Source organism: Oncorhynchus tshawytscha, linkage group LG04 (genome assembly GCF_018296145.1).
Source record: "Oncorhynchus tshawytscha isolate Ot180627B linkage group LG04, Otsh_v2.0, whole genome shotgun sequence".
In the NCBI taxonomy this organism is placed as follows: domain Eukaryota; kingdom Metazoa; phylum Chordata; class Actinopteri; order Salmoniformes; family Salmonidae; genus Oncorhynchus; species Oncorhynchus tshawytscha.
In genome coordinates, this window is record NC_056432.1 from 71,564,327 (window position 1) to 71,579,913 (window position 15,587).

The 15,587-nt window shown below is 41.3% G+C and overlaps 1 pseudogene; it reads right to left on the reverse strand.

Annotated features, from left to right (window-relative positions):
• Nucleotides 1-2,328: 2,328 nt before the first annotated feature.
• Nucleotides 2,329-15,312, reverse strand: LOC112249604 (annotated as a pseudogene).
• Nucleotides 15,313-15,587: the final 275 nt, after the last annotated feature.

A 15,587-nucleotide genomic window follows, 5' to 3' on the forward strand; every position in this document is an offset into this window, starting at 1 on the left:
AACCAGATGGGATGGTGTATTTGCTGCAGAATGCTGCAGTAACCATGCTGGTTAAGTGTGCCTTGAATTCTAAATAAATCACAGACAGTGTCACCAGCAAAGCACCCCCACAGCATCACACCTCCTCCTCCATGCTTCACGGTGGGAAAAACACCATCGGTGGGAAATAATCATCCGATCACCTACTCTGCGTTTCACAATTACTCATCAGACCAAGGCACAGATTTCCACCTGTCTAATGTCCATTGCTCGTGTTTCTTGGCCCAAGCAAATCTCTTCTTATTGGTGTCCTTTAGTAGTGGTTTCTTTGCAGCAATTTGACCATGAAGGCCTGATTTACAGTCTCCTCTGAACAGTTGATGTTGAAATGTGTCTTTTACTTGAACTCTGTGAAGAATTTATTTGTACTCCAATTTCTGAGGCTGGTAACTCTAATGAACTTATCCTCTGCAGCAGAGGTAACTCTGGGTCTTCCTTTCTTGTGGCGGTCCTCATGAGAGCCAGTTTCATCATAGCGCTTTATGGTTTTTGCGACTGCACTTGAAGAAACTTTCAAAGTTCTTGACATTTTCCGGATTGACAGACCTTTGTGTCTTAAAGTAATGATGGACTGTCCTTTCTCTTTGCTTATTTGAACTGTTCTTGCCATACTATGGACTTGGTCTTTTGTCAAATAGGGCTATCTTCTCTATACCCCTCTACCTTGTCACAAGACAACTGATTGGCTCAACCGGATTAAGGAAAGAAATTCCACAAATGAACTTAACAAGGCACACCTGTTAATTGAAATGCATTCCAGCTGACTACCTCGTGAAGCTGGTTGAGAGAATGCCAAGAGTGTGCATATCTGTCAAGGCAAAGGGTGGCTACTTTGAAGAATCTCAAATATAGAATATATTTTGATTTGTTTAACACTTTTTCAGTAACTGCATGATTCCATGTGTCATTTCATAGTTATGTCTTCACTATTATTATACAATGTAGAATATAGTAAAAATAAAGAAAAACCCTGTAATGAGTAGGTGTGTTCACACTTTTGACTGGTACTGTATGATTGAGTGAGTGAAGAAGTTGCTGAACTGAAGGCAATTCAGCAGGTCCTCCCAGTGCCCGAACAGAACAGAAAGCCCTCTTTATTTATTTGTTGGGGTCCCCAGGGAGGGCGCTGGTTTATCGGCACCAGTGGCCCCTTTTGGCTGCAGGGTTAAAACGTCTGTTACCTCTCCACCAATCGCTGCCTAGGAAAGGGATGTAGGCATTCCAGAGCCCACTGGATGGTTAAAGCAGATGGTTAGAAGTTCTAGAACACTATGCTTCTTAAAGAGAAGGTAAAACTACTATATTTGCGTGAGATAAAAAGATTACACCATTGTACATTTTTATGTTCATGTGGAGATTGAAACATTAATTCACTAATTCACTAAAAGGATACTGGGATATTCATGACACTTTATAACTGCAGTAATGTACCACAATCTTCACAAATATATATTTTTTTAAAGTACATTTGAGTAAATTGAAACTTTTACTCGAGTAGGCCTGGTAAACATCTAAACAAAGGTGATAAATTGACCATGCCAGTAAAGTATTATGCCCCACTAGTTTGTCCTTTATCCTGTATTGTACCTCAAGAGCAATGAGTTCCTTTTTGATTGCATCCATCCTATTAACATTCACTGTAAGAAAAGGTTTTGAGGACATATTTATCATGGTTGATGTGTTCTCATCCTGTATGTATTGTATGTGTAATCAGATGCTACGTCTAGGATGGACTCTCTATAGGTAAAGACATGATAATACAGTGTATTCAATGCAACTTTGAGTTAAGGGGAATTAACTGAATTTGCCAACAGCCAAGTATTTAAAATGATGATTAACACCATCTTTATTTTTATTTTTTAAATCAGACATGGTTTATGACAAATGCTATACTATACTTTAGTATTTGGAATTCTAATGCAAACATCTGCAATGTACTGTACACTACTTCATAATTGAAATGGGAAAGGTTTGATTGGCAGTTTGAGAGAATAGGTAAATAAATTTATGTTTATACTTATTTAGTGCATATTTGTAGTCATTCCATTTATTTGAACACCATTTCACTGGTGGTGTGAATCAAATCTGTAACAAATAAGGGCATCGATACAAGGCAACTCTTCTTACCGGAGCTACATGAACTTCACAATGACTTAAGGACTCCATCTAGTGAAGACTGGCAGTATTACTACAAAGTTGTAATAAACCAACCCACTGTTCCATGACACTTTATGTTCCCTGGCATCTTAAAATGGAAGCACACTCTACAAATGTCACAGAACGCAAAACTGCAAATTGAGGGGTTTATTTACTTCAATTGCACTGTATTTTATGAGAATAGTACAAACGTCCAAGAAAATAAAGTATCTATTACGCAGTCATAAAGCAATTAACCAGGCACTGAAATAGTCAACCGTCACTGTTTTTACGTGGCAAGATGGCCACAGCAGTTTAATTCACTGCATTTCTCAATAATCATCTTTATCACTAAGAGCTTCAAATAGTATAAGTAGTTTAACCTGCACTTGTGTACTAGTGTGTTAGGCTTCTGATACTGCATTCACTGAGATTAAACAGACACCTTTCAAGATTGAAAAGTTCTGCATTTAATCGATCCATTATTGATTATATATGGCATAATGTAGACAGGCAAGATATCATTAGAGAAACTGCATCCCTTATATCAGAAAACAGATATTCTCTCCACATTTAGGAGTGAAAATACCATTTGGGCCTCCCGGGTGGCGCAGTGGTTAAGGGCGCTACTACCACGAAATTGGGGAGAAAAAAAGGGGCAAAAAAACCCCCAAAAAACCATTTGATTAGATCAGCTTGGATATGAGCGACGTTATTTAGAAGGATTTTCCACGGTCGGCCATGAAAGCCTCAATCTCCTCCACTGTACGAGGGACACAGGTGAGCAGCTCCATTCCGCTGGCAGTCACCGCAATGTCGTCCTCAATACGCACCTGGACAGAAGAGGGGGAAACATCCAGTAAGACACATTTGAGGGTCAGAGCCAAGGTTAATAATAAACAGTAGATAATTGTCAGGGGGGAGCAGTTATAGCAGAAGACTTAACAGAACAGCATAATGTGTATATTATTTGCTGCCATGGAGTAGATTGAGACAAAAGGGTTTCTATGTGCAAGCGGTTAACGTTGACAGTAACATCAGCACATAAACTAATAAGTATAAACTGTCTGTGGATAGGTAAACGTACCCCTCCAAAGCTGCGGAAGCGGGTCAGCACTTCATTGTTGATGAAGCAGCTCTGGGCTGGGTTGGCCAAGGCCTGGTCCAGCAGGTGGTTGATGAAGTAGATACCAGGCTCCACAGTCAGGACCATGCGTTCCTGCACCAGACAGCCCATCCTGAAGCTCTTCAGACCGGACTCGTTGACCCGCTCAATACCCTGTGTAACCAAGAACAAGCGGCATGACACAGACGTTAGCTTTGTCTAGAAGGAAAGAGACAATATGTCTTTTTGGAAGTGTATTTAGAACTTTCTGTAGCACTGACCATTGATGAATAGAATACTGTATCCATCTCTCTGGTACTGACCTCTGGGTATCCGCCCACGTCGATGCCCAGCAGGTGTCCCAGGCTGTGGGGCATGAAGTCAGAGCCCATATGGACCTTCAGCATGTCCTCCACACTCCCACGCAGGATCCCAATCTTCACCAGCTCCTCTAGGTGAACCCGGTCAGCCAGACGGTGCATCTCTGTCTACTTGACCTCTGAAACACAAGACCACCTTCAGTCAGGTTTTTAAATCGTAGGTTAAAAGTTTCAAAGCAGTCTAATATGCAGGTGATAATGACCGGTGGTGAGGATATGGCATGTTCTGTGGTAGTCTTCAGTCTTCAACAACTCACTATTAGTCAAACCATAGAACAAATTAATATATTAAAGGTATAATCCTTCCTTGTGCCCAAGCTAAGTATGTACTGTATGTTCCGTGAATGCTTCCTCAATCCTGCCTGTGTACAGTAGGATCATACCTGGTTTAATGGCAGCCATGACAGCCCGTGATGACTTGAGCACAGCCTCATAGATGGCCTTCTGGTCTGGAGTGAACTTTCCATTGACTGGGAAGGAGCAGGTGATGTCAGAGGAGTAGCAGTAGTATTCTCCACCCATGTCAAACAGACTGCAAGGAAAAACCACACGTCACAGTTAGATCAGTGTTACTGCTCACCCAAAGGGCTCTACAGCCATTCCGGCATCATTATTTCCAAACATAAATCAGAGAAATTGTTCACAGCATGTACATCATAATGAATACAACTTTTGCCTTTCAAAGGTGCTCATGTTGTGTCACCATGGGCACTCCACACAGCCACTTTAAATCTCCATCAGTACCCCTATGCACACAGCAGCCTGACTTATGTTCAAAGCCAGTCCAAGCTGTGCTCCGTCTATGAGTAAACCCATGGGAGAGCCACTCAGTGGATCCAGCTGACAGCGAGAACAAAACAACACCCTACTATACTAATGACAGCAGGGGAGGTGTAGCTCTCTGAGATGTACAGTATTCCATTAAACAAAACAACAGATCACTGCAAGTGTTTTTGATATACAAATCCAAGACAAAATGAACACAGAATCGAATAAAACCAAGCAAACAACCCAAAAAGGACAATTGAGGAGTGGAATAACTTCACATCATGTGAAATGATCTCCGACTTACCACATGTCTCTGTCATCGATGGTCTTGTCATTGGGAGCTCATGCATGGCCGTAGTGCAGGACTGAGCAGTTGTTTCAACTGTTGAAGATTTAATCATACAAGTAGGTCATTATAGAGGCACTGAACACACGCCAGACAGAACAATAGCACCTCATTTCTGTACATCAAAATGTAACACAGATGTCACGCATTTCCGAGTGACCGTACACAAGAAGCTCCACAGCTCTAACAATGACAATATAGGAGGAAGTTTAATCAAGGGTTAACCTCCTTTTTGATATTGGTTAGCCTAGAACACAAGAAGAGAGTCATCTAAACCTCCCACCTTGAAGATCTCCATCGCCTGATACTTAACTGGAGGATAGTATAATAAAAGCATTTGGACTCATCTTCACTTGGTTATTGGTCTATTCACTGGAGACTTGAGTCAGTGATTACATATTCTCTGCTGCACGTTCTTTCTGAAGTCAATTAGTCAGATAGTGGGCTGGCGAGGGGCACTGCTATAGTAGCTCAGATTATTTACATTCTTCAGCCACCCAGATGAAGGTTTAATTAAAAACACAAAAAGCTTCCAGCTAGAAACAGGAAATTGATTCAGCTCAGTGGGTGGCTGTTGCTACATTGTAAAATACACTCCCCTCCATATGTATTTGGACAGTGATGCCATTTTTTACATTTGGCTCTATACTCCAGCATTTTTGGTTTGAGATCAAATGTTTCACATGAGGTGACAGTAAAGAACGTCACCTTTTATTTGAGGGTATTTTCATGCTAAATGCATCTGTTTAACCATTTAGAAATTAAAGCACTTAATGTATTGTCCCCCCCATGTGAGGAAGTCATTAGTATTTGGACCAATGAGCTTATAATGTTTCAAAGTAGTCAAAACTTTAGTATTTGGTCCCATATTCCTTGCACGCAACGACTACAAAAGAATTAACAACTTTCAGTTGAGACTGAATTGAGGTGACGATTGATATTGACGGCTATTGATGTAAAATATTACTAGGTCTTTAAGTGTTTATTCGGAAGATAACAGCTCTATAAATATTATTTTGTGGTGCCCGACTCTCTAGTTAATTACATTTACAAGATTAGCTCAATCAGGTAATAGTAATTACGGAGAAATTATTTTATACAATAGCATGTCATATCACTCAATCCGGCATAGCCAAAGACATGACACAGGTATGTCTGTCTGTCCTGCAGGATTTTACCTCTTTATGGGCTTCACTGGAAATCCGGTTAGTGTATCGCAGAACCTCCAGCTCCATGTCAGTCTTAGTCAGCCGGCTGCAGGAAGAGAAGGAACGAGGAGTCAAGGGCCTCTTAGATCAATATGCCAGGTGTATATTTCTATATTATAAACTGGGTGGTTTGAGCCCTGAATGCTGATTGGCTGAAAGCCGTGATATTTTTATTTATTTTTATTTTACCTTTATTTAACCAGGTAGGCAAGTTGAGAACAAGTTCTCATTTACAATTGCGACCTGGCCAAGATAAAGCAAAGCAGTTCGACAGATACAACGACACAGAGTTACACATGGAGTAAAACAAACATACAGTCAATAATACAGTATAAACAAGTCTATATACAATGTGAGCAAATGAGGTGAGAAGGGAGGTAAAGGCAAAAAAGGCCATGATGGCAAAGTAAATACAATATAGCAAGTAAAACACTGGAATGGTAGTTTTGCAATGGAAGAATGTGCAAAGTAGAAATAAAAATAATGGGGTGCAAAGGAGCAAAATAAATAAATAAATAAAAATTAAATACAGTTGGGAAAGAGGTAGTTGTTTGGGCTAAATTATAGGTGGGCTATGTACAGGTGCAGTAATCTGTGAGCTGCTCTGACAGTTGGTGCTTAAAGCTAGTGAGGGAGATAAGTGTTTCCAGTTTCAGAGATTTTTGTAGTTCGTTCCAGTCATTGGCAGCAGAGAACTGGAAGGAGAGGCGGCCAAAGGAAGAATTGGTTTTGGGGGTGACTAGAGAGATATACCTGCTGGAGCGTGTGCTACAGGTGGGAGATGCTATGGTGACCAGCGAGCTGAGATAAGGGGGGACTTTACCTAGCAGGGTCTTGTAGATGACATGGAGCCAGTGGGTTTGGCGACGAGTATGAAGCGAGGGCCAGCCAACGAGAGCGTACAGGTCGCAATGGTGGGTAGTATATGGGGCTTTGGTGATAAAACGGATTGCACTGTGATAGACTGCATCCAATTTGTTGAGTAGGGTATTGGAGGCTATTTTGTAAATGACATCGCCAAAGTCGAGGACTGGTAGGATGGTCAGTTTTACAAGGGTATGTTTGACAGCATGAGTGAAGGATGCTTTGTTGCGAAATAGGAAGCCAATTCTAGATTTAACTTTGGATTGGAGATGTTTGATATGGGTCTGGAAGGAGAGTTTACAGTCTAACCAGACACCTAAGTATTTGTAGTTGTCCACGTATTCTAAGTCAGAGCCGTCCAGAGTAGTGATGTTGGACAGGCTGGTAGGTGCAGGTAGCGATCGGTTGAAGAGCATGCATTTAGTTTTACTTGTATTTAAGAGCAATTGGAGGCCACGGAAGGAGAGTTGTATGGCATTGAAGCTTGCCTGGAGGGTTGTTAACACAGTGTCCAAAGAAGGGCCGGAAGTATACAGAATGGTGTCGTCTGCGTAGAGGTGGATCAGGGATTCACCAGCAGCAAGAGCGACCTCATTGATGTATACAGAGAAGAGAGTCGGTCCAAGAATTGAACCCTGTGGCACCCCCATAGAGACTGCCAGAGGTCCGGACAGCAGACCCTCCGATTTGACACACTGAACTCTATCAGAGAAGTAGTTGGTGAACCAGGCGAGGCAATTATTTGAGAAACCAAGGCTGTCGAGTCTGCCGATGAGGATGTGGTGATTGACAGAGTCGAAAGCCTTGGCCAGATCAATGAATACGGCTGCACAGTAATGTTTCTTATCGATGGCGGTTAAGATATCGTTTAGGACCTTGAGCGTGGCTGAGGTGCACCCATGACCAGCTCTGAAACCAGATTGCATAGCAGAGAAGGTATGGTGAGATTCGAAATGGTCGGTAATCTGTTTGTTGACTTGGCTTTCGAAGACCTTAGAAAGGCACGGTAGGATAGATATAGGTCTGTAGCAGTTTGGGTCAAGAGTGTCCCCCTTTGAAGAGGGGGATGACCGCAGCTGCTTTCCAATCTTTGGGAATCTCAGACGACACGAAAGAGAGGTTGAACAGGCTAGTAATAGGGGTGGCAACAATTTCGGCAGATAATTTTAAAAGAAAGGGTCCAGATTGTCTAGCCCGGCTGATTTGTAGGGGTCCAGATTTTGCAGCTCTTTCAGAACATCAGCTGAATGGATTTGGGAGAAGGAGAAATGGGGAAGGCTTGGGCGAGTTGCTGTTGGGGGTGCAGTGCTGTTGTCCGGGGTAGGAGTAGCCAGGTGGAAAGCATGGCCAGCCGTAGAAAAATGCTTATTGAAATTCTCAATTATGGTGGATTTATCATTGGTGACAGTGTTTCCTATCTTCAGTGCAGTGGGCAGCTGGGAGGAGGTGTTCTTATTCTCCATGGACTTTACAGTGTCCCAGAACTTTTTTGAGTTAGTGTTGCAGGAAGCAAATTTCTGCTTGAAAAAGCTAGCCTTGGCTTTTCTAACTGCCTGTGTATAATGGTTTCTAGCTTCCCTGAACAGCTGCATATCACGGGGGCTGTTCGATGCTAATGCAGAACGCCATAGGATGTTTTTGTGTTGGTTAAGGGCAGTCAGGTCTGGGGAGAACCAAGGGCTATATCTGTTCCTGGTTCTAAATTTCTTGAATGGGGCATGTTTATTTAAGATGGTTAGGAAGGCATTTTTAAAAAATATCCAGGCATCCCCAGACCGTATACCACATGTATGACAAAACATTACTTTTTACTGCAATAACGTTGGTAACCAGCTTATAATAGCATTAATGCACCTCAGGGTTTGTGGTATATGGCCAATATACCACGGATATGCGTGGTATATTGGCCATAACCTGCGTTGTGCATAAGAACAGCCCTTAGCCGCGGTATATTGGTCATATACCGCACCCCCTCTGGCCGTTTTGCTTAATTCTATCATGCACAAACACTGGCTTATAGCACCCAGCCAGAAACAAAAGAATGATGAAAGCTAAAGCTCTGTGTTTATGTGTGTGCTTTATATTTGGTAGCTCATAATGAATGCAGAAATAATACCTGTATTACTCATCCATTCCACACTGCCGGAGGAGCCTTACACTCCTCTTTATCTTTCAGGAAAATCAGCTTTTTACCTTATTGTTAGTGAGGTGTTTTTCTGATACTATTCTTGGTCATGGTTTCTACCACCATTTATGTCTTAATGATTCTGCCAGGTCAGTTGTAAATGAGAACTTGTTCTCAACTGGCCAAACTGGGTTTTTAAAATGTTATTCTCTACACATTAGAGATGCTGTCACCACCTCAGATGACTCAGTGTGAAACAGCCACAGACTAATAAGACTTTACAAAACTAGTTCCACATAACAGAAAAGAAGCAGCAACCCCAAGCTGGATATAGTATCATACAGTACTTACCATTCCACAATGACTGGATGCAGAAGAGTGTTGTTCACTTGGAATCTGAAATATCAGACACAAGATCATATTTATCAAGGTAAAATATTCAACCAAATATATTAGAAATACCAGTTTGATTCAAATGGATATCAATTGATGCCAATTAAACATACTGGCTGATTCCTTCAAAGGAGGCTTTGCGGCAGATACTCCCACTGTCTGTGTTCTGGAGAAGACATCAGCAATCTGTAAGAGTTCAGACAGAAAGGCAGAATTGTTGAGGGATCAGAGAGAACTGACACTGATCAAATAGAGGGAAACGAGTGAGGCTACAAGATCACAAGCTAAGCTACAACACTACAAAGATGGATAAGGTGTACAGTATGTGCACGCAAACGTGACACACTAACTTACATCACAGGTGTATTTGCACCTCATCGACGGTGTATTTCTCCTTGAAGTATTCCCGCGGATGGATCCTGTCAACAGACAATGACACAATGGGTTTTAATGAGAAGGCCTAAGGAGTATTCTTAAGAGTATCTTTGCGAGTCCATGATACTGAAAGTGGTAGGCTGTCTCCTGAAGCTGATCACATTCACATATAGTTTGAGTTACAGTCACTGACTCACTCTCCCATCCAGGTTGCATAGCTCTCAGGCAGCTTGGGGACAAAGAGGATGGATTTTCCAGTGTCCACGTAGATGGCTTCGTAGCATTCGGCTTCAGTCACTCCAAAAGCCCAATGGAAGAAGGACTCCTACAGAACAGAACCACATGAGTCAAGAGTCAGCCAGGGTCTGCTCAGTTACACCTTCATCCATCTCATCTATGTGTGATCCTATGTGGCTCAGCTGGTAGAGAAACGCTAGGATTGTGGATTCAATTCCCGCTGGGGTCATCAATATGAAAATGTATGCACATACTACTGTACGTCGCCTTAGGATAAACAAGTCTTCTAAATGTCATATCTGTAATTGACTGTTATTAAACATGTACCTGTCTGAAGGGCATGTATGTATCGGTGCAGTATCTCTGCTTCTGCTCCCCTGCCTGCAGTACAATCACAGACTTGGGGGCCACCCCATCTTTGGCCTTCAGGCCTTGGCACAGTCGCTGCCGGTTCTCAGCAAACAGGGCTGCTGACACTCAGTGTGTCTTTACCCAGCCATTACACAGGTCTACAGAAAGACAGCATTGGGAAATGGGTTCATATGTTGTACATTACTGTCTAGTAGTTTTCTATTTTCAGTTAGCTAACCCAATTGCCTGCCTTAGATTTTTTTCTCAGTTAGGCTGATTCTTTCTAAAACAATAGTCGATAAAAATACTGACAAACCCTTTAGTAAATATAAAAAACAAATGGTTGTTTATCATTATACTGCACACAGTTATGAAAGTTACATTTTTAGTGAAACTTTAGCAGAACTGGTGAGGACATAGACGTTGACCATTTTTAGGACTCAAGAGTTTTACACTCAACAAAAAAATATGATTTTGCACAAACTTAGATGGATGGAACTGTAGAACAGTACTGCCCTAAATGGATCTGGTTTCAATGATCCCCAGTGTGTGGTAAAGATAACACTTGATCTCTGGAGAGTGCTCCCTTCCTAGTGTGATATAGTAACAACAAAGACCGATGTACATGATCAAAGGTCACTAAACGTAGAGTAGTTGATCACCAACCTGCCTCAGATTTTGTCAACTCAACAATAAGATGTGTAAACACTTCTGTGATCATGTGAGTGGGTTTCAATATGCACTTCCTGTTTTAGAGATGTAGTACATTTAAACAAGAATGTTTAACAAGAATTCTCTAGTTATAGGAACATGAATTTGTGCATGAGGCAAAAGTAATGCGGTGTGACTCGAGTTTCGCCATCAGTGGTAGGGCGGTGTCCTCTCTCTGGTCAGTTTCACCGGACAAATGGAGAAAGCAGGGACAGTGAGAGGTGGACCCTCTGCTGCTCTCTCCCTCCCTCCGCTGAGACTGACCATCAGATGCAGGTACCATCAGTCCAGAGCTATGATAGGAGGATAGAGTATAATGCATCATATCACCTCTATATTAAATAATAACAATTGGAGCATTGACATATCATAGGGATGGGGGAAATCGATACAGTAGAGCAGTGGTCACCAACTAGTTGATCTTCTAGGCATTCCTAGTTGATCACCAAACATTTATATAGAAAAGCCAATGATAAAGGCTTGCGATCCTTTATTTATTTGACGTTGCGCTTTTGGTGGAAGGTGCACTTGATTCAGAAGCCCTGCATGCCAGGTAGGCAAAGTGTTTCGAACCATTCAAACTCCACCTACCTGGTGGACAATAAGAGCTGTCGTTAAATCAAGTGCGCTGGCCAATTAGATAGCTAAACATTTGATTACCAGGCCTAGTAAGGCTTCCACGACCCCACAGCAAAGTTTGATACTAGCCTTCGTGAGATTTCATAACTTTAAAAACCATGACCAGAGATAAACTGACAAATAATACAGAAAAACCCTGTTGTTTTTATGAGTGAGTTTGTTTTTAATTTTTTATTCAGCACTGTCAACACTTTTACAAAACACGCTTCTCCCTACTTCCTCTCGCACCGCAGCTGCAATTAATTAGTAGCCAAGTGTATCGATAGGCCTGCGTTTTTATTATTAGCATCTCGTAATATCTATTTTCATATTGAGGAATATTTCACTTTCTCTAGTTATAGGAACATTAATTTGTGCATGAGGCAAAAGTAATGCGGTGTGACTCGAGTTTCGCCATCAGTGGTAGGGCGCTGTCCTCTCTCTGGTCAGTTTCACCGGACAAATGGAGAAAGCAGGGACAGTGAGAGGTGGACCCTCTGCTGCTCTCTCCCTCCCTCCGCTGAGACTGACCATCAGATGCAGGTACCATCAGTCCAGTAAAATAAAAAGTGAATTATTTCAATTTAAGCTCAGCTGTGCCTTGCAAGTGGTACAACTGATCTATTTTGTTATCAAAGCTTGAGTTTTTAAATATAATATGGTCTTAGAAGAACAATATTGGCAGGCCAGGCACATATAGCCAATATGCTGTGACAATATTTTTGGCCTACTGCACAAACTTCATTCCTACAGAACTGTTTTTATTCATGTTGAATAGGCTTACATGTTTTTAAAAGAATCTGAGTGGTAGACCTCAGCTTGTTTTTTGACTGCAAAAGTGACTCAGAAAAGGTTGGTGACCACTGCAGTAGAGTATTGCGATACTATTTTTGACAATATATCAATTCTATGACTGCAAGTATCAATTCTCTCTCTTTTTTGCAAGGTTGTTAATGTTAGCTGTGCTAGTTGGCTGTATCTGCGCAAAAACGTCGGTATTTTTTCTATAATGTTAGCTCGTCTTCAATCTTACTTTTAAATGGCGAGGCAACATGTTTTCAGCACCTGACTAATCAAAATTAGTATTTTATTAAAATGTGTTTATTATTATTATTATGCCTCTCTCCTGTCCCTCTGCCGCAGACATAGTGAGCAATTTTTATTTAACATCGAATTGTGATAAATCGTGATACATATAGAATCGTAATACATATGGAATCGCAGTACATATTGTATCCGCACCTAGCTACTGTAAGTATCGTGATAATATCGTATCGTGAGGTCCCTGGCAATTATTTCAGAAATATCCCCTCTGTAGAGAGACTAGCTAATATTACCCACAAACTGGAGCTGTAACCACCTATTATTTCACTATTCTGCGAGTAAATTTCAAGTTAGACATGCATAGTTAGTTAGTTACCTGACAAAGTTGCGGATTGATGCCTGACTGCCAGCCTGCAAAAAGAATGCCGCTCTTTTCTTATGTTTGTCAGCTAGCCCCGTTAACGAGTTAGCTTAGTTGATCAGGTTTATGCAGATAGCATAAATAGATAGAGCTAACAATTTATGCATTATAATTTTTCAATTCAGAATCAGTGGCCAAGTACGCTTAACACAAAGATAAACCATAGAAATAATACAGAACAGAATATATACTCACTCCTGTCGTGCAGCCATGTTGCTCAAGACTGTGACACGTGTCTTCGCTTGTGAAGCCGATCAGCTGATTTTGGCTGAAGAGTGAGTGCTGATCAAAATGTTTCAAAATGTGTGTCGGCATTATGTGATATCAAGCTGCGAACCTGAATGATGTTTGAAATAGTGGATCAAATAAATTGCCATATTAACTTGAAATATATGTTAGTATTGCATTGCAAGGTCTTTATAACTGTCTTTCAGAAACCCCCCAGGGAGTTGTTCCGTTTCAAATCCACTTTTTTAAAAAAAATCAGTAAACATCACACAACATATGTTTGTGTTGGATATATATACTGTTCAGCTTTAAGTTTTTATTATGAACCAACTTTTGAGGTGGTATTTCATTCTCAATTTCATTGTCACTCTTCAGTGAATATTCTTGATATATTTTCTCACTGAGAACTTCTACAGAAGTCTGTTCTAGTGCCCATCCCACACAAGTTATGTAACTTATTATGGCCTTTCTTTTATCAGAACCAGCAATTATTTCAACACTTAGTTCAAGGTCCAAGAAAGCATTTGCAGACACTGTGTGACTGAGGCTGCATTTACACTGGCAGCCCAATTCTGATCTTTTGTCAAAAGATCTGATTGGTCAAAATACCCATTAGTGGCAAAAATATCTGAATTGGGCTGCCTGTCTGTCATAAATTGAAAATGCATCCCAGACCTAACAATATTGACTATTACTGATATGCCCCACTTGGATTAGGAGGGCAGTGGGGTGAATTTGTCTCAACTGCACAGATGAATGTAACCCATTTGAGAACTTATTACAGTGTAATTATAATCTAATAACCCATGTTAATGTGTACTATTGTGAGGTTCTGTGTTATACACTATAGCCCTTACCATATCATATGTGATATAGCTGACTTGAGACATTGTTAACAGTTTCAGGGCCATGGGCCTTTCTCATGATGGAAAGTGTAGACTCCCAGCTTTAATTTGAGGGCATTTCCATCTATATCAGGTGAACCGTTTCGAAATTGAGACTCTAATCAATCAGTGGCTGCGGTCCAAACACAAAAGACACCCTATCCCCTCAGCCCTCAAATTAAGTGGACACTTCTGATGACGTTTCATGACGTCTGTCGAGTATACACTTGCAAGGCAAGGGGCGAGGGAGGGAGGAAGGAATGATTTTTAAATAGACCTCCCTTGGTCGGAAATTCCTCACTCGTTCATCCCGTGATGATTGTGTTTTCAGCCACCGGTAGGTTGTGGGTGCTTTATATGCGCTACAGTCAATTATGAGTGCATGTCTACTTATATTAAATATATCATTATTAATATACGCCTACTGTATGATAGCTAGCAAATTAATTAGCTAACTAACGTTAGCTTGCCTAGCTGGAACTTCTGAAGAAGGAACATTTTTTATTTCTACAATTTCCGAAAGATAACCAAACAAAAACATATTTACTTTTTACGAGACGTGTTTGTGCCGTCATGTGCATTAGTAGCGCAATTTCTAACTTATTTGCATTTGTTTTTACTTACAATTGTATGTTGACTTCTCCATTGATATTTTTTTAAAGTTTTCACAGACTTGAATTATGGGGAGTTTCAGGCACTGAAGTGAACATAATTGTACACTTGCAAAGCCTATCTAAAAACGAGCGCTGAAGGGTTTACGTTGTAAACTTCCCTTGCTTGGCTAATCATTTGGACCGCACTCCAAGATGGCGACAGGGATTGCCCCAAGGGCATAAGGCAAGGGTAAGTGGACGAGGGTGTGTCTTTTAAATGTTTGGACCGTAGACAGTGTCTCACCCTGGATGGTTCAGAAAGTACTGACATCTACTGACGTCCTGCACGTCGATGCCCAGCAGGGATCCCAAGCCATGGGACATGAAGACAGAGCCCATGTGGACCTTCAGCATTAACTCCACACTCCCACGCAGGATCCCAATCTTCACCAGCTCCTGCAGAACCCGGTCAGCCAGACGGTGCATCTCTGTCCACTTGACCTCTGAAACGCAAGACTTGTTTTGTGGACTGGATCTAGTATTCACTATTAAAGGCATAGCCCATTTGATTTGCTCACAAGCATATATGGATGAAGGGAGCTGACACTTGATTTAGACATATTTGACAGTATGCATGTGTTTAATGAGAGCCATGATGGTCCGTGATGACGTCAGCAAAGCCTCAGAGTGTTTTCTCCACCCATGTCAAACAGACAATAAATTGTTCCCAGCATGCACATCAGAATGGATAAAAGTTTTGA